The 17,584-nt window shown below is 43.1% G+C and overlaps 1 long non-coding RNA gene across 1 annotated transcript; it reads left to right on the top strand.

Annotated features, from left to right (window-relative positions):
- The first annotated feature begins 5,370 nt into the window (after positions 1-5,370).
- Positions 5,371-17,584, top strand: LOC309631130. Its single transcript, XR_014246081.1, has 3 exons — positions 5,371-9,045; positions 9,956-10,086; positions 17,128-17,584. It is a non-coding gene; the product is annotated as an uncharacterized lncRNA (long non-coding RNA).

Here is a 17,584-nt window from a genome sequence, read left to right on the forward strand (position 1 = left end):
CATTTCTCCAAAGACATCTAGATGGCCAATAAGCACATGAAAAGATGCTCAAACTCATTAGTCATGAAGAAAATGCAAATCAAAACCACAGTGAGATATCATTTCACACCCACTAGGATGGCTATAATCAAAATGATGGACAATAAATAGTAAGTGCTGGCAAGAATGTGAAGCAATTGGAACCCTTATCCATTGCTGGGGAGAATGAAAATGGTGCAGGTCCTCTGGAAAACAGTTTGGCAGTTCCTCAGAAAGTTAAACATGTAGTTATCATATGACCACTCCTACATATATACCCAAGAGAATTGAAAACGTATGTTCACACAAAAACTTGTACACAAAGGTTCATAGCATTATTCATAATAGCCCAAACTGGAAACAGCCCAACTCTATAAACTGATATATGTGGTATATCCATATAAGGGAATATTATTGAGCCATACAACGAATGAAGTACTGATACATGCTACAACATGGATGAACCTTGACAACATTATCTGAGTGAAAGTAGCCAGGCACAAAAGGCCACATATTGTATGATTCCATCTATGAAATGTCCAGAATAGGCAAATTCATAGAGACAGAGAGTAGATTAATGGTTGCCAGGCCCTGAGGGGAAAAGGGAATGGGACAGTGATGGCTAATGGGTGCGGGGTTTCTTTTCAGGCTGATGACAATGTTCTGGGATTGGATAGTGGTGACGGTTGTACAACCTGTGTGTATACTAAAAACCACTGAATTATACACACTTTAAAAGAGTGAATGTTATGGTATGTGAGAAACAGAAAACCTGGAAAAGAGTGAGAAGTTGTGAGATTCATAAGAAATTTATCCCAATGGCCTTTAGTGACAGGAAACCTCAAAGTGGACTAAGCAGCAAGACAGAATCACTGAAAAACTCCATGTCCATTAATGGCCGAGAGAAACATCGCACTGATGTGTAAAGGACTAGAGACTAGTGTATAATATCCTCTCCCTGTCACACGTTCAACTCTTGACTCTGGTCCCAGAGCCAGGTAAGATGGCAAAACTTCTTCAACGGTCTAGGACTAAAGACTAAGGTCATTCTTATTATGGTTACACGTGGTTACATTAAAACCCTTTAAAGAGCAGACTTTCTCATTCATACCACAAATGATTATGGAGCACCTACTACGTGCCAGGCACTGTTCTAGTCACTTAGGACATAACAGTAAACCAGATCAACAAAGATCCCTGCCCTTGTGAAGATTATAATCTAGTCAGGGGAGACAGACAGAAAATAATAGATATAATTGAATTGCAGAGTGTGATCGATGGAGCTGAGTGCTGAGGGAACAATGCAAGTAGAGCAGGTTAAGGCGACGGAGAGTGAGGGAGGCCTGGAGCTGGCTGCAGCTGGAAAGGTCTGGGGATGAGGATGGTGAGGGTCTGAGCCAAGCAGGTACCTGGAGGAAGAGCACGTCAGAGCATTAGGGGGCAAAGTCCGCGCCGGGGGAGGGTGCCTGCCTCTCTGTGGACAGAAGTGGCGCTTGTGAGCCTGGAACAGGCCTGGGGAGGGGCAGACAAGCAGATCCTTGAGGCCACTGTGAGGACGTGGGCTTTTAATCTGAGTGAAATGCAGAGCAGAGAAGTAACATGAACTGACCCATTTTAAAGTCTCACCCTGGATGCTGTGGTGACACAGATCAAAGGAGGGCACATTCTTAGGATCCTCACAGCTTGGCTTCCCCAGGTTTTCTGTTTCTTCTGCTTCCTCCCCCTCTCTTTTTGCCCCTTTGCCAACCCCTCCTCCAGCCCACGTCTATAAATGCTGGGATTTCCCAGGGAGCCGTGGGTCCTCATCTCTCCTCATCTCGCCCCCTCTCCCTGGCAGGTGCCTTCACTCCTGTGGCTTCTCTGCCTGCAGCCTGGGCTTCTCTCACTCAAAGTCCAGCTCTGAAAACCCAACTTGCCTGTCACTGCCACTTGTATGTCTCAAAGTCACCTCCATCTTAATGGGTCCCAAACAGATCTTCTTGTCAGTGCAGCCATCCACAAGATGCTGAGCCAAAGCCCGGGGTTTGGGGGAAGGGGGGAGTGATCCGAGATGCTCCGTTCTCCAGGTGCGCAAGTCCTGTTAATCCCACCTCAGAGAAGTGTCTTACATCTGCCTCTCACTCTCTTTGTTCCCATGTTGTTCCAAGCCATCATTATTTCTAACTTGACTATTGCGGTAGTCTCCTCATCTTTGCACTGTGTTCATTTTGCTTCCCTTCCAAACCATTCTCCAGATTAAAGCCAAAGTTATGTGTAGAAGTATGGACACACACACACACACACACAATATGATCATGTTACGATCTTGCCTAAAATCCTGCCATGGCTTCCTATTCATCCCATCAGAATACTGTTCCAACTCCCTAAGGTGGCGTGTGTACCCTCAGTGATCTGGCCCCTGCCTACCTCTCCAGCATTGTCTCACAACCCCCTCTCTGTTACCGTGAGCACTTCCCATTCTATTTCTCACTTTGGAGCCTTTGCCTGTGTCCTCTGCCTGGAAGACACTATCACTTCGACCTATCCTTTTGTCTGTCTGATACTATGTAGTGCTTCTCTCATTTTAAAATGCACACAAATAACTTGAGGATCTTGTTAAAATGCAATTAAGCAAGCCCAGAAGCAATAAGGTAAGCTGGAAGTGGTACATCCAAAATCAAACACAAGCAGGAATTGAAGGAACAAGCAAGCTGCAGGTAACCCAGACCCCGTTACCCACTACTGTTGCACCAGCATGTCTCCCGCAAATCATCCCTGTGGCTACACAGTGGAGTGAGAGGTCCCTTGTGACAAACCGATGGAAAAGGAAAAGTCAGCTTGGTTCTCAAATGGGTGGGCTCAGTATGTGTGTACAAGCCAGGTATGGGTGGTGTCTTCACTACAGCCCCACTCAGAGGTGGTGAGGGCAGATTCTCCTGATGGGCAGAGCTTTGGACGGCACACCTGGTCATCCACTTTGTGTGGAAAGCTGAGTGGCCCAAGGTTAAAATATATATAGACTCATGTGTAGTAGCGACAATCTCATACTTGATTGGTTGTACTACCACACACATTTTGGAAGGTGGTTTAGTTGGACCCAGCAGTGTATATACCCTTCGACCCAGGAATTCCAGTTCTAGCAGAAAACAGAGGCAAAGTAGACAAAATGGCATTTGACATTAGCCACCTCTGTCCCTGGTCGCTCCGCTGCTGACACGGTGGGTGTGGGAAGGGCCAGGAGGGCAGGGATGGGCCCTGTGCACCCACGTGGCTGCTGCTGAATGTCCAACCGGCCCCCAGTACAGACCAAAGCTAGTCCCCAGTTTGGCAGCATCCTTCCAGGAGGCCAATTCGCCACGTGGTGGCAAGCTGACAACATTGAACACTTCTACCGTGGAAGGAGCTGTGATTTATTTAAACAGAGATGCATATCTTGGGTGAAGGTTTGCTGTGCCTGCCTCCAGGACCTCAGCCATCACCACTACCTAAGGGCTTACTTAGTATTAAATTTGCTCTCGTAAGATCCCACATGACATCACCTCAGAACAATTTATAGCAAATACTGTCACCTGCTTTGCGGCAGGGTGGGGTAAGCGTGTGATATGGGATCCAATGGTCATATCACATCTGTACCACTCAGAAGCGCCTGGGCAATGGAATGACCTAGAGAGGGTACAACTGACATGCCATCTGGAAGGCTTGTGAGGATGGAACTCCATCCTCCCAGATGCAGGATACTCGCAGTTGAAGGGCTCTATGTGATGTCTCCAGTGGACAATTAACAAACTGGCATAAAATACCTGGACATTTATAGTAGGTTATGGTTAATATACCTTGTATATAAGAAAATCCTTCAAATTAATAAGAAAGTAAAAAACCTAATAGAAAATAGAGGACAGAAGAATAAATAAAAATATTCACTAAATCTATAGCAAGATGGAATATCTCTAACAGAAGAAATGCCAATTATGAACTGAAATTTCCCCCAGATATTTGAAAAATGCCAAGTGTGGATGGTACTCAGTGCTGGTGAAGGATATGGGGAAACAGACACTCTCTCATACACGATTCATTGTATTGCTGCACATTTTGGAAGCCAGTTTAGTTGGACCTAGTAGCATGCACACCCTCCAACCCAGGAATTCCAGTTCTCAGAATTTGTGCAGCAGAAATACTTGCTCAAATGTGCAAAGATAAAGCCTACTTGTAATAGTGGAAAATGGAAAACAATGTAGACTAATAGAGGACAGTTTAATAAATTATGGCAATAATAAAAATAGTTAACATTTATTGAGAACTTACTAGGTGCCAGGTGCTGTTCTAAGTACCCCTATTAGCTGATTGAATCCTCATAGCAATCCCCAGAGAGATACTACTAGTTTGTCCATTTCACAGGTGAGGCAATTGAGGCACAAAGCACCTAAGTAACTTGAAAAAAAGCAAATTTCGAAATAATATGAATAGTTGGATTTCACTTTCTAGATTCATGTACGTACATATATTTCATATATGCATGGGAAAATTCTGTATGGATACAGAGGAATCTGGTAATAGTTAACTCTGAAAAGTGAAAATTGGGAAGGAGAATTTTCGCTTTTACTTTATACAATTTTGTGGTTTTGATTTAAAAAAAAAAAGCATTAGTTTCATAATTTAAAAACAAATACATTAACACCTAAAAACACACGTGAACGCATTACATCTGCATGATTTAGTTCCATTTCAGATTAAAGAAGGTTCCTGTTGCTGGCTGTAAAAAGAAACTTTATTCCGGTGGGTCGCCCCCAGGGCAGGGAAAAGTGTACATTGTGTAAGAACTAGATTGAGATTGACCTTTCAAATTGGCCTAAGGGAGGAGGAAAGTGAGGGTAACAGAGGGAGGTAGGGAAATGCCGCAGACCGGCTGCAGAAAGCTAGAAGTTCCTGGCGGTGAGGGGTAAGGAACTGAAAAGCACCAGTATGGGGTCAGAAGGGCCAAGACAACTGATGGTTGCAAGGCTAGTTTATTCAAAGAGCATGAATGTATATATAGGTTTAGTACGGAACAAATCAGCAAACCTTGTATTTCCACATAATTCTGTCGCCACTATCTATGCGCCACTATCTATGCGCCACTATCTATGCGCCACTATCTATGCGCCACTATCTATGCACCACTATCTATGCACCACTATCTATGCGTCAGCATGCCTTATGGGCCGTTCTTTGGAGATACAGACTTCCCCCTCAGGGCAGCACGTCCTTCTTCTGGGGAGCAACCAGGGGCTCTTAGATCCAGAGCAGGCACCTGGAACGAAACTGGCCGCAAGCCATTTTCCTTTTTTACGCTCAATACCGCAGCGTCAGGAGTGCATACCAAGAAAGAGACCAGCAGTTCTCCGCAAAGCAGAAAGCTGAATAAGCTTACAGCTTGGGGGCCACCACAGGGAAATAAGACGACTGAGAGCGCAGGCAAACAGGATTTGATGGCAGGAACACAGACAGAGAGCAGACCAGAATCACCCCTCGGGGCTGCCCTCTGTCCTGCTGGTCATCCTCGCATGGGAGCATCTCGGCCCCTGGCTCAGGTGGACACAGCAGCAGGTGCTTTCAGTGCAGCTCCACAACATTCAGCCAATTATTCTGGCGTAACATCTCATTCTAAGGGGTCCGATGAACTTGTTTTCTTTGTGAATGGAAGGAAGGTAAGTTTATCACGCTGTAGTTTCTAAATTTATGTAGAGAAAGAAACCATGGTAGCAAGAAGGTATTAGGTTCAGGTGACCAGCGTGTGAACTGGTGACTGACTCAGTGACCATGGCACTCTTATCAATCTGTAGGTCTCTGGGAGGAGGGGGTGGACTCTACTTGTAAAATGCATTAGGACTACTAGATGAAAAGCACTTGATTATATTGATGTCTTCAGACTACATTTGGTAATTGCATGCCAAATTAGATTGTATTCATCTAAACGTTAGGCATCAATTTCTCTTTATGACCATCTTCCGCATCTCTCTCTTCCTCCCCACTTACTTCCTCCCCTCTGTCTCAAGCCACCCTCCCCCGACACACACAAATTAGGAGTGTAAAATCTTCAGATCATTTGCAACTAATTATAAAACTTTTGACCAGCAAGACTAGAAGAAAAGTCATCCCGGAAAGCTAGGGATAAATTTTACAGTTAGTTTACATTTTAATCTGTTACTTCTTTAAGTGGGCTTAAATCAGACCTTTGTCCTTAAATTAGGGCAAAGGGTAAAATAATTTTCTGGTCCCACTTTTGTTTTGAGTTCTTGAGATTTAACTAAGACACAATCCACGAATGGAATGTGCACTTTGCTTTTCACTGTCTTTAATGCTGGGCCTGAAGGGCAACCCAGCATCGTTGTTCTCAGCCCCACTGGCAGAGAGGAAGAGGCAGTTGAGGTTGAAACTGAGCATAATGGTCCCATGTGCACCCACTCCACGTAGGGCTGTGTACAGGAATGGAGGCTCAGGGCAGCTATGTAATGTGTCCCAGATCACCCAGCTAATAGGCATCAGAGGGACCTTGCTTCTCATCTCTCTGCTCCCAGAGTTTGTGCTGCTTCCCCTGGACCAAGTTTCCTCTCCTCAGATGGTGGCAAGCCTTCTAGAATCCCTTCACCAACGGGAAGTGGCAGTGAGTTGTGCAAATGTTTTCCTGTGGCTGCTGAAATAATGCTATTTGACTACTACTGCCAAGGTCTTGTTTTCTTAACTTTGCAAATATGAGTGAAAAACAAAGAGTATGTTTTGTAGGTAGTATTGAGAGTTTAAACCATTTTACTCAACTCTGTGAACTCAGGAATTTTAAAAGTTTATAATATTCAGTATTTCATAATCTTTTATTATTTTCCTGAAACCCGTGTTGTGTTAGAATGCAAATCCTTGTTGGTTATCCTCTGAAACAAAGGCAAACATTTGTCTGGCCAAAATAAAGCCAAATACAATACAGTGTTACGTAATTTTATAATTGCAAAGAGTGATGTTTGATCGACTCAGGCAAACAAGATCAACAGCCATAGTCTGAATGATTCTTATTATCCAGAAATAACCGGCTACAGGTAAACTGTCTCAGTCTATAGAATCATTTCCTCCGCAGGGGTCATTGAGAGTAATTCAGATCCTGAAGTAAATTAATTATTCCACCTGAGAAAACACTGTATCGTTTTGTTTGTTTGGGAAATCAAAGCTAATAAGAAACTCTGGAAACTTTGCAATCTCTCTTGCAAAGTTTAGAACTGTTTCTTCCTATCATGCTTCATTACAAACATTTTTTTTTTTAACCGGTGCAGATTTATTGCTTGTTACATCATTTTACTGTGGGGCTGATTCACTGAATCAGTTTATTTAGCAGTTAAATAATATTAAATAAGGCAACTGTACCAACTTACACCAGCCCTAGCTTAGCTGACTCCACCACCTCCTCCTCCCTCTTCTAATCAGTAGCTTGATAAGGCTGATCTGTATTCACAGGGATAGGCCTTGACTAGGAGATGTAATGCGAGCTTCTTTTTTTTTTTTTTTTTTTTTAATAGATCTTCATAATGAAATTAGAACACTACCTAACACCATACACAAAAATAAACTCCAGATGGATTAAAGACCTAAATGTAAGACCAGGCACTATAAAACTCTTAGAGGAAAACATAGGAAAAACATTCTTTGACATAAACCACAGCAAGATCTTTTTTGACCCACCTCCTAGAGTAACAGAAATAAAAACAAAAATAAACAAATGGGACTTAATTAAACTTAAAAGCTTTTACACAACAAAGGAAACCATAAACAAGACAAAAAGACAACCCTCAGAACGGGAGAAAATATTTGCAAATGAAACAACAGACAAAGGATTAATCTCCAAAATATACAAACAGCTCATGGAGCTCAATATCAAAAAACAAACAATCCGGGCTTCCCTGGTGGCGCAGCGGTTGAGAATCCGCCTGCCAATGCAGGCGACACGGGTTCGAGCCCTGGTCTGGGAAGATCCCACATGCCGCAGAGCAACTGGGCCCGTGAGCCACAATGACTGAGCCTGCGCATCTGGAGCCTGTGCTCCGCAACAAGAGAGGCCGCGATAGTGAGAGGCCCGCGCACTGCGATGAAGAGTGGCCCCCGCTTGCCGCAACTAGAGAAAGCCCTCGCACAGAAACGAAGACCCAACACAGCCAAAAAAAAAAAAAAAAAAAACCTTAAAAAAAACAACAACAAACAATCCAATTTAAAAATGGGCGGAAGACCTAAATAGACATTACAAACATTTTGATTGTAGGTAGGATTAAAGTAAGTGGCTTGTCTTGCAAATGGGATGGTATAAAACAATGGTTCCTGAATTTCAGCAAGGATAATGATCACCTGGAGATATTGTTTAAAATGTGGAATTTTTTGAGCCCCACTCCCTGACACCTGATTCATTCTGAGAAACTTAAGTTCATGGGGGCCCTCAGCCTCTTGGTCAGTATCACATGTAGCTGAGGGTCCTGCCTTGGTCTCCAGGGCCAGCCGCCAGGCCAGCTGTGAGCACGTGATCACTGTCTGCACAGACCCTCTATGGAACCGAGGGTTGACCAGTGAGACCTCTGGAGAGCTGGGGTCTGCCTGAATTCACCAGAGTTGAGCCCCAGACTGTGGCTGACAGTCCGGCCTCCTGGAGGTTGTTCTGACTGATTCCTAAACTTCAATCACAGTGTAAAGACAGGCGCCCCCTGTAGACTTGTCCTGGGGCAGGTTTGGAGACCAGAAAACACATCTATACCTGCAACCAGGCAAGAAGTGAAAGCCACCATCCAGAGAAGGACCCTGAGAGACATTGATTTTTGTTTGTTTGTTTCAATACCAAAAAAAAGTGTGAATAGTGCCCTTAGAAACTCAACAGGCAGCAATACCTTGTTTGTGTACATTCTTTCCACTTTGACATCCTTACATTCTTGTGACTGCATAAAAGTGTCATGACAGCATTGGGGTGTGTCCCACAGCCATGCAGAAAACCAGCTCTAATTCACTACATCCCCTCTGCTCATTCCATCATCGATTTATGAATGAATTGTAAGTTCAGGTATTTTGTGCAGGATGGCTATAGATTTCTTTTCCTTTTTTTTTAGGCCAAGCACCCAAAGTTGTATTATATTCTCTTCCAATTATCCTATGTTTCCTTGTTTAAAAGAAGTGGTACTGGGGAGGCTCCAATTATATTAGAAATTTTCCATTTTCGATGGTCTGTGTGCCTTTTAGATACTTCCTCCTTTCCTGTCTTTGTGTGAATTAAAAAAAGAGAGAGACCCCAGGAGAAATCTAAAAGCCTGCTCTCACCCTTCCTAATAACCCTCCTGTAGACAGATGACCATGTTCAGGGTCAAACTCAAGTTCTCTCCTCCTCTTGAGAGGTACAATGAATTTCATGTGCATTCAAAAGCCTGAACATTTAGGGGAAATGCCCAATTATCCTCATTATTTATTCAACCAGTATCTATCAAGCTTCCCCTGTCCTAGGCACTGGGAACCAAAGTTACCTGCCCTCGTGGAGTTTACACTCTGCTGAAGTTATTGAATGACTTGCCTTCAAGGTGGTCTCTTAACTTCTTCCTCATATCCTCTGGGTCTTTATAAGATCACAGGTAACCTGGAGATTGTTTGAAGGGTAACGAATTTATTTGACCAGACATAACAGCTGGCAAACTGAAAAGGGCATAGGAATAAACAGAGACCATTTCAACTCCAAAAATATTTTTCAACAAGATAGTTTGGAGGGGGAAATGGCTTTTTTAATTCCAAGTAATAGAATATTTATTTTTAGGTCTCCATACTCAAGTTCCAAATCATTTATGTAATGGCCCAGCTTTGATACATACTCAACTAATTGTATTCATATCAAAGTAATTACTATTATAATCATCTAAATACATTTTCCTTTTTCTTTTTTGGAAACTGCTGCTGTCACTGTGCCAATTCTTTTCAGCTTCACTGTGTGAACTGTGAAGTCACTCCTCCATCACTGCCTGCCTGGTGCCCATCTGCTCTCTCCATGGGGCTGCTGCCACCACCTTAGAAGTCATAGGAAGCACCAAAACCAGGATTGATCTAGTTCAGGTAAGAGCATATGTTAATGAGTTCAGGATAAATTTGGATCTAGGTGGCTCCTTTAGCTGTTTGGGCCATGGCTTATGGTTTTAGAGGACAAAGATGGCAGGCGCAAAAGTAAAATAGACAGCTAGTGGGAAGCAGCCGCATAGCACAGGGAGATCATTTCGATGCTTTGTGACCACCTAGAGGGGTGGGATAGGGAGGGTGGGAGGGAGGCTCAAGAGGGAGGGGATATGGGGATATATGTATACGTATAGCTGATTCACTTTGTTATACAGCAGAAACTAACACACCATTGTAAAGCAATTATACTCCAATAAAGATGTAAAAAAAAAAAAAAATATGGTAGGTGAAGGTCTCTGTCCCTTTCATAGGAAAAAATGGTGACCTTTTCTTAATTTCTTTTTTCATTCTGTGGCTTTCTTTATTATTATTTGAAGCTTATTACGCTTCTGTAAAAATGTACAGGCAAGTGGTGCAGAGGGAGTGACTCTCTGAGTTACTTCAGATCGTCTAATTGCCTCAGGGAGGAATCCTTCCTGCAGGAAGGTTTTGGGTCCTATGCACAAAGACACGGAAATGCACATTTATCTTGTTTCCTATAACGAAATGAAAAAGACAAGGTTGCCTGTTCTGTGTTTGTTCTGTGTAAATGGCCAAGCTGCTAATTCTAGCCAGAAAAAAATACTTAAAAAAAAATACTTTTGTGACTTAGATATTTGAATTTGGCATGCTATGTGATAGTCTTTAGTCAAGACTATGTATGTTGAATAAGTAATAAACCCTTTGGGGGCAAGGACTATGTCTCGTGCTAAAATACCCTCCCACACCATAAGGCATTGGTGTGCCAGGAAGGTCGCTGGCAGACCACTGAGCCAGAGGCCAGGCGGAAGGAACCTCACAGGCCTTTTGTCCTTCTACTTCCACGAAGCCCCTCACACCATCAGAGGCACACAGCTGGGCACATTAGTCTCAAGGCTGAGTTTGTGTGGGATTTTTAAACTCAGGTACTCAGCTGCATTAGTACAAATGTCCAAAAATGAATGAAACACCAGGTAACCCTTCAGCGTCAGAACAGGAAATGAGAAGTAGAAAAGCTGGAGCTCTCTCTGTGGACAGAAGACTTTATAACAAATCCCTCGAATTCAGTTTTTTCCCCAAGTGGTAGCAGAATGAGAGGGAGAACAAAATAAAAGCAGATAATCTCAATGTCTGTGGTCTTGGTTGAATCCAAACTGTGCCCTTGAAGTCATGCCCCGGGTTAACTTCGAGGACTTCCTCCCCAGCGACATCAATGGACTCAAGCATCCCTTGGCATCTTACATGTGAATAATCACAGCACTTCCAGCCTATACCTGCCGGGCCCGTGCCGACCTTTAGCTGTACCAGTCAGAGCCTCTGCCTCACTTCTGAGAGCTTCCTACCCCTCAGCTTTCAGGCTGGATCCTCTGTGTTCTCTGCTTTTAGAAGACGATTGCTAAAGGCCGTGGTACCCATTGCGAGTTCCACACCCCAGGCATGGTGATGAACATCGTCACTCTCCTAAGGAACCACCCGGAGCCCCACCACAGAGCAGTCAATGGGACGCTTGGGTGGTGAGTCCCAAACCTCTACACTGTAGAAGGAGTCCTATCCTTGACAAGATGAGCAGGATGCTCGAGAATTTTCCTCCAAGGAGTCAGGCCAGAGGACTTGGCAAAGATCGACTCGTTGATCTCTGTGATCCACTTCTCTCAAGCTGTGTTGGCAAGTATTATCCATCCCTATTTAGCAGGAGGGGAAACTGAGGCAGCCAGCCAAGAACTAAAGTGAATTTTCCACATGACTGTGACATTCTTGGCATCATATCAATTGGTTCTGCTCACTTTAACATAATGTATGTTTGGGAAGCACATGCTTATGGAAACAGTCTTTGCATGGGTGATCTTGATGCAGTTGCAATGTTATTGGAATGGTGTTTGGAAATATTAGGCCTTTAAAAATCTTTTAATTATGTACTTAGAGTCAGCCAAAAGAAGCAGTGAACTTTTGTTTGCTTTACGTTTTGTTGTGGCTGTAGCTGCTACAGTTGTTATTTAAGTATTATTAACGCTTATGAAGTCATAGACTCTTAGGGATCAGAAGAAACTCCCTTATGACTCATCAGCTTGTACTCAATTGAAAAAAGCCTTAAGATTTTTAAAGCAGTGTCTCCCCTTTTGCCATTTTGGAAACTTTTAAATTCTTATTAAATTGCATATATGCCTGTCACGTTGTTTTCTAACTTTGATTCTATTATTTGCAAATCAGATAAACAACCTTCTGTCTGTATGTATGTCATTGATTAAAATATTAATCAATAAATAGAATAAGCCAAGCAGAGAACTATGAGAAAATTAATCAACACTGTTGACATTGGACTTGTTCATTCAAGTACCAACCCTTCTGAGGTATCATGCATCTACATTTCTTCATCCCCTCCACAGAGGGAGCACAGCCAACATCAAATGCCTCATAAAACCTCCGCGCACTGTGTCTACAGCACTGACCAGCTTCTCAGTGTAGAAATCTTCTCTCAAGGGACTTCCCTGGTGGTGCAGTGGTTAAGAATCCGCCTGCCAGTGCAGGGGACACGGGTTTGAGCCCTGATCCGGGAAGATCCCACATGCTGCAGAGCAACTAAGCCCGTGCGCCACAACTACCGAGCCTGCGCTCTAGAGCCCGTGAACCACAACTACTGAGCCCGTGAGCCACAACTACTGAGCCCACGAGCCACAACTCTACCGAAGCCCGGTGCCTATAGCCAGTGCTCCGCAACAAGAGAAGCCACAGTGATGAGAAGCCCGTGCACCGCAACGAAGAGTAGCCCCCGCTCGCCACAACTAGAGGAAGCCCGTGCACAGCAACGAAGACCCAATGCAGCCAAAAATAAATAAATAAATAAATAAATTTATTTAAAAAAAAAAAAGAAATCTTCTCTCAAAAGGGAAAGAGGCTAGTTTTCTTCAGTATTCACTCTCCTCTTAGGGACCACTTCTCAAGGGCCCCCTTATCAAGAACCCATTCCAGAATAGATGCAGAAAGTTGCCCGAGAACAAAGTCAACCTCACCGGCATGCATTTTTTCGAGAACCAGGATCAATGGTTGCCTGTCTCCAGGGCTCCAGCTCTGCTCTGATTTCCTGTGATGTCCCAAAACACTACTGACCATGGTTTCACAATCTCATCTATAAATTCAAGGTCATGGGACAAAGTTCACCTTGATCGATCTGACCACTTGAACAGATCTAAAGAAGCTAAGTGCTGTCTTAAAATCTCCACGTGTGGAGGGCATCACATCTTTTTAAATGTGCTTATCTGATGCTTTTGGTTTACCAAGTATTCCTCTGGTGAGAAATACGGAAGCAAAACTAGGAATAAAATAGTTGTGCCTTCTCTCTGACATTTGTTAGTATTACTCTATCTTCATTGAGCAGTATATTTGTTCTTTGATTGATACATTTTATGTTCGATAGCATTTCCCACAAAAGTTCTCTCTGTCTGGCACTTAGCCAACTTGGCACTGCTCTGACTCACACTTCTGCCTTTGGCGTCAGTTTGCCCCATTACTTCCATGATTTGTTCACGTCCTTTCTTTGTCTTTGCTGAGCAGAGAACAATCTAGTTACAGTTCCCCCCGCACCCACAGTCCTGATTTCTTCTTCGTTTACAGTTACATCCTCCAAATTTCATTTCTGAGAGCTTCCTGGGCATTTTATGCTATATTTCCTTTTTACAGTTGCTGGTAAATGGGAGAAGAGCCATCACTGCTCTGTACTTGCTGAAATGGACTTATGAGAAGCCTATAGCCCTGAATAACAACACCCGGCACTCTTGTCTTTCTCTTGTTATGAACCCAAAGATGTTCTCCCTAAACATTCTGTCACTCTCCTGTCACAGCCTTTGTGGTTGGCTCGACAGCCATTCCCCTCATTTATTCCTCTCACTTTTTGAGCCACGCAGGCATTTTTTAGGGCTTCTTCTTTAAAAGAGGTAGAGCTTCTCAAACCTGGGTAATTGAAGGATCCCTTCCCAGCTATATTCTCCCTCTGTTCAAGTTTTGTGATTTGCTTTAGGGAGGCCCCATCCGTACCTTTCGTTGGGCCAGGAGACTTGTGTTGTCCAAACCCCGCTGGGAGCAAGCTTCTGGTTCAAGCGGTAGGATGGGGTTGGAGGCACGAAGACATCCCCTGTTGGGGCCGCAGATGATGCTGAAATTGCACATTCAGATCAAGGAAGCTGGATCCAATAAGCCAGAAGTAGAAGTCTCAGCCCCAAAACTAAGGGGCTAGAGGCAGATATCAAAGGTAAAGCAATTATACTCCAATAAAGATGTTTAAAAAAAAAAAAAAGCCACGGAAAGCCAAGAATCAGAAGGTCAGGTATAAAAACACTAAGTTAGGAAAATAAAAGCAGGGAATCTGGACAGTTACTTTCAGCAAGCACTGTGGCCCGTAGTGTGATGTACGAGAGAGTCATAGGTACATTTCTGTTTGTTTCTATTTGCATTCTCACCCAAATGGTCTCTACTCCCTTCCTTCCTGTGAAGTTCCTGGATTTCCACTCAAGTTTATATTTTATGATCATATGGTCCCGCCCTGTGTTAGTTTTCTTGTTTTTAACATTGCCAGGTACCACGTGGATCTCATCCCTCTAGGTTTTGGTGGTGTCCATTAGACAACAGTAGCATCATTGCACCAAAATTGCAAGTCTTCTTTCTTTATCACCCATAGTCTCTGCTTTAATATCTAGATGCCACCATAACAGCTAACTTTTATTGAGAACTTTCTATGTACCGGGCACTATTCTATGGTAGGTACTACATGCCAGTTGTGCAGATGATGAAACTGAGGTACAAAGTGGTTAAGTTACTGCCTGAGATCACATCACTAGCAAGTGGAAGGGTCAGGATTGGAACTCAGGTAATCTGGTTGTAGAATCCACATTCTTAACCACCTCATCTGAATCTGTTTATTTTCCTGAGATCATTTTCCTCGTTATTTTCTCTGGAGAATTACCAGGACCTCTTTTATTATTATCACTTTTCCCCCTACTATAACTAGTGTCTTCTTTGGTTTCATATTTTGGGGTATCATCTGTATAAGTTTTTAGTATTCTAATTTACTTAATTATTTCTCAAATTTATTCATGTTCCTTTCTACAAGCATCAGTGCCTACTGTGTTATGAGCAGTATGCCTATGGTCCTTACACCTAGTGAGAATCAGTCCAGACCAGAGGTTCTGATTCAGGGCCAATTAAAGTCTTTAAAGGGGTCCATGAATGTGCAAAATGTGTGTGTATCCACATGTGATTTTGAGGATACAGTCACAGAACAGAACTATCATCAGATTCTCAAAGAGTCTATGACCACTTCCCATAAAGGTGAGAATCACTGGCCTAAAGAGACACAGAACTAATTATAATACAGTGACATCCTTATCAGATCTAGGAGCCATTCTCCCAAACATGCTTTCCCAATCTCTGTAAGAGATACTCCCTCTGTGTCTGGGTCAGTCCTTCCCATGTTAAAAGATATTTTAATACCACCTAGTGACTTCCAAGAACTGTAAAGGGTCTGAGATTTTACCCTACTTACAAACAAGTTAGCCTGACACAGTTTGATGGATGCTAGCAGAAGACACAAGACTCTTGGATCAGAGACAAAGGACTTTATTCTTCACAGCAATAGCAGAGCTAGATTATTAGAATTTATGCCCGCTTCCTGAGCCTCAATTCCGAAGGCAATATGAAGAGGGCCAGTTGACACCTGGATGTGCAAAGGGTTGCATTGCAGGAGAGGAACCCTGAGATTAGGGAACTCAAATCTTTTATAATGGATGGTAAGCCTCCCAGAAGGTGGCGTTATCTTTAGTATACTGGACAGTAATCATTTCTGCTAATTCCTCCATGGGAGACACTGCTTTATCTTCCAAAGCTGTTCACTATACCAACATCCTTGAAAAGAGGGTCTGGAATCAGAAGACAGATCAGTGGTTTCTGGGGACAGAACCACTGTTGCTGGAGGGTTGATTACAAAAAGGCCATGGGGAATTTGTGCGGGAGATAGAACTGTTTCATAGCTTGTTCGTGGTAGTGGATATACAATTGTTTGAGTTTGTCAAAACTTGCAGAACTGGGGCTTCCCTGGTGGCGCAGTGGTTGAGAATCTGCCTGCCGATGCAGGGGACACGGGTTCGAGCCCTGGTCTGGGAAGATCCCACATGCCGCGGAGCAACTAGGCCCGTGAGCCACAATTACTGAGCCTGCGCGTCTGGAGCCTGTGCTCCACAACAAAAGAGGCCGCGACAGTGAGAGGCCCGCGCACCGCAATGAAGAGTGGCCCCCGCTTGCCACAACTAGAGAAAGCCCTCGCACAGAAACGAAGACCCAACACAGCCATAAATTAATTAATTAATTAATTAATTAATAAAAAAAAGAAAAGTAGGTAAACATATATATTAAAAAAAAAAGCCTGAAAAAAAAAAAGAATAGATATATGTATATGTATAACTGAATCACTTTGCTGTACACCTGAAACTAACACAACATTGTTAATCAACTATACTCCAATATAAAAAAAAAAAAACAAAAAAAACCTTGCAGAACTGGACACTAAAAAGAGTGAATTTTACTGTATGTAAATTAAAAGAATTTTATAATTAAAAAAACAAGAACAAAAGAAATAAGAACAACAACAGAAAAAAGAGGGTCTGGAGCAAAAACAGGCAGAGCCTCTGCTCACGAGATGGGCACATCTCCGGCACGTGACTTGTACCCTTGAAGAGGTTTCCTCAGTCCTTTGCGTTTTCTCTTCACTGGTTTCCTGCTCTGCCCCCTTCCACAGAGTGCAGTCCAGAAATGTGTCCTAAATGTCCTCTGATGACGCTAGTTCAATCTAGAATAATTACTGGGATTTTGTATACCGTTCTTTTTGGAGGGGAGAGGAGTCTTAGTTATGAATGAGGGAGACATTCCAAGGGCAGAGGAGTGAACTTTGGGTCGAATCATTGTGTATTTCTTTCGACCCAGGTAATTATGCCGCTGTACTGGCTACAGACCAATCGTGGAGAGTGGGAAACGTTTCAGTCCTGTGAATATAAAACGACTGAGAGCTACCGAGCCAGGACTTCTGGAGGAAACAGCAAAGCATCACACCCATTACATGGAATTGGTTTTCAAGGAAAGCACAATATTGTGCATTAGAGACTCAGAGGTTTACCATTTTGCCCTTCTCAATGAGGGTAACTAGATATTTTTTTCAGAAATACAGACAGGGAGCGCCTTAATGGCTTTTTTGAAGGTGAAGGTTATAAACTAGCATATTCTAAGTGAAAACAGAGTATGCCATCTTCCTTACATCTACCTTTGTGATAGGGAGAAACAGAGAAGAATCTATTTCTCACACTGTCATTTCAGCAGCACGTTTTGTGGAGTCATAGCCAAAGTGGAACATTTTTCTGAAATAAATGCCTGTGTTCTCTCTGAA

The sequence above is a fragment of the Balaenoptera borealis genome, assembly GCF_965194805.1.
Source record: "Balaenoptera borealis genome assembly, chromosome: 6".
NCBI classification, from domain to species: domain Eukaryota; kingdom Metazoa; phylum Chordata; class Mammalia; order Artiodactyla; family Balaenopteridae; genus Balaenoptera; species Balaenoptera borealis.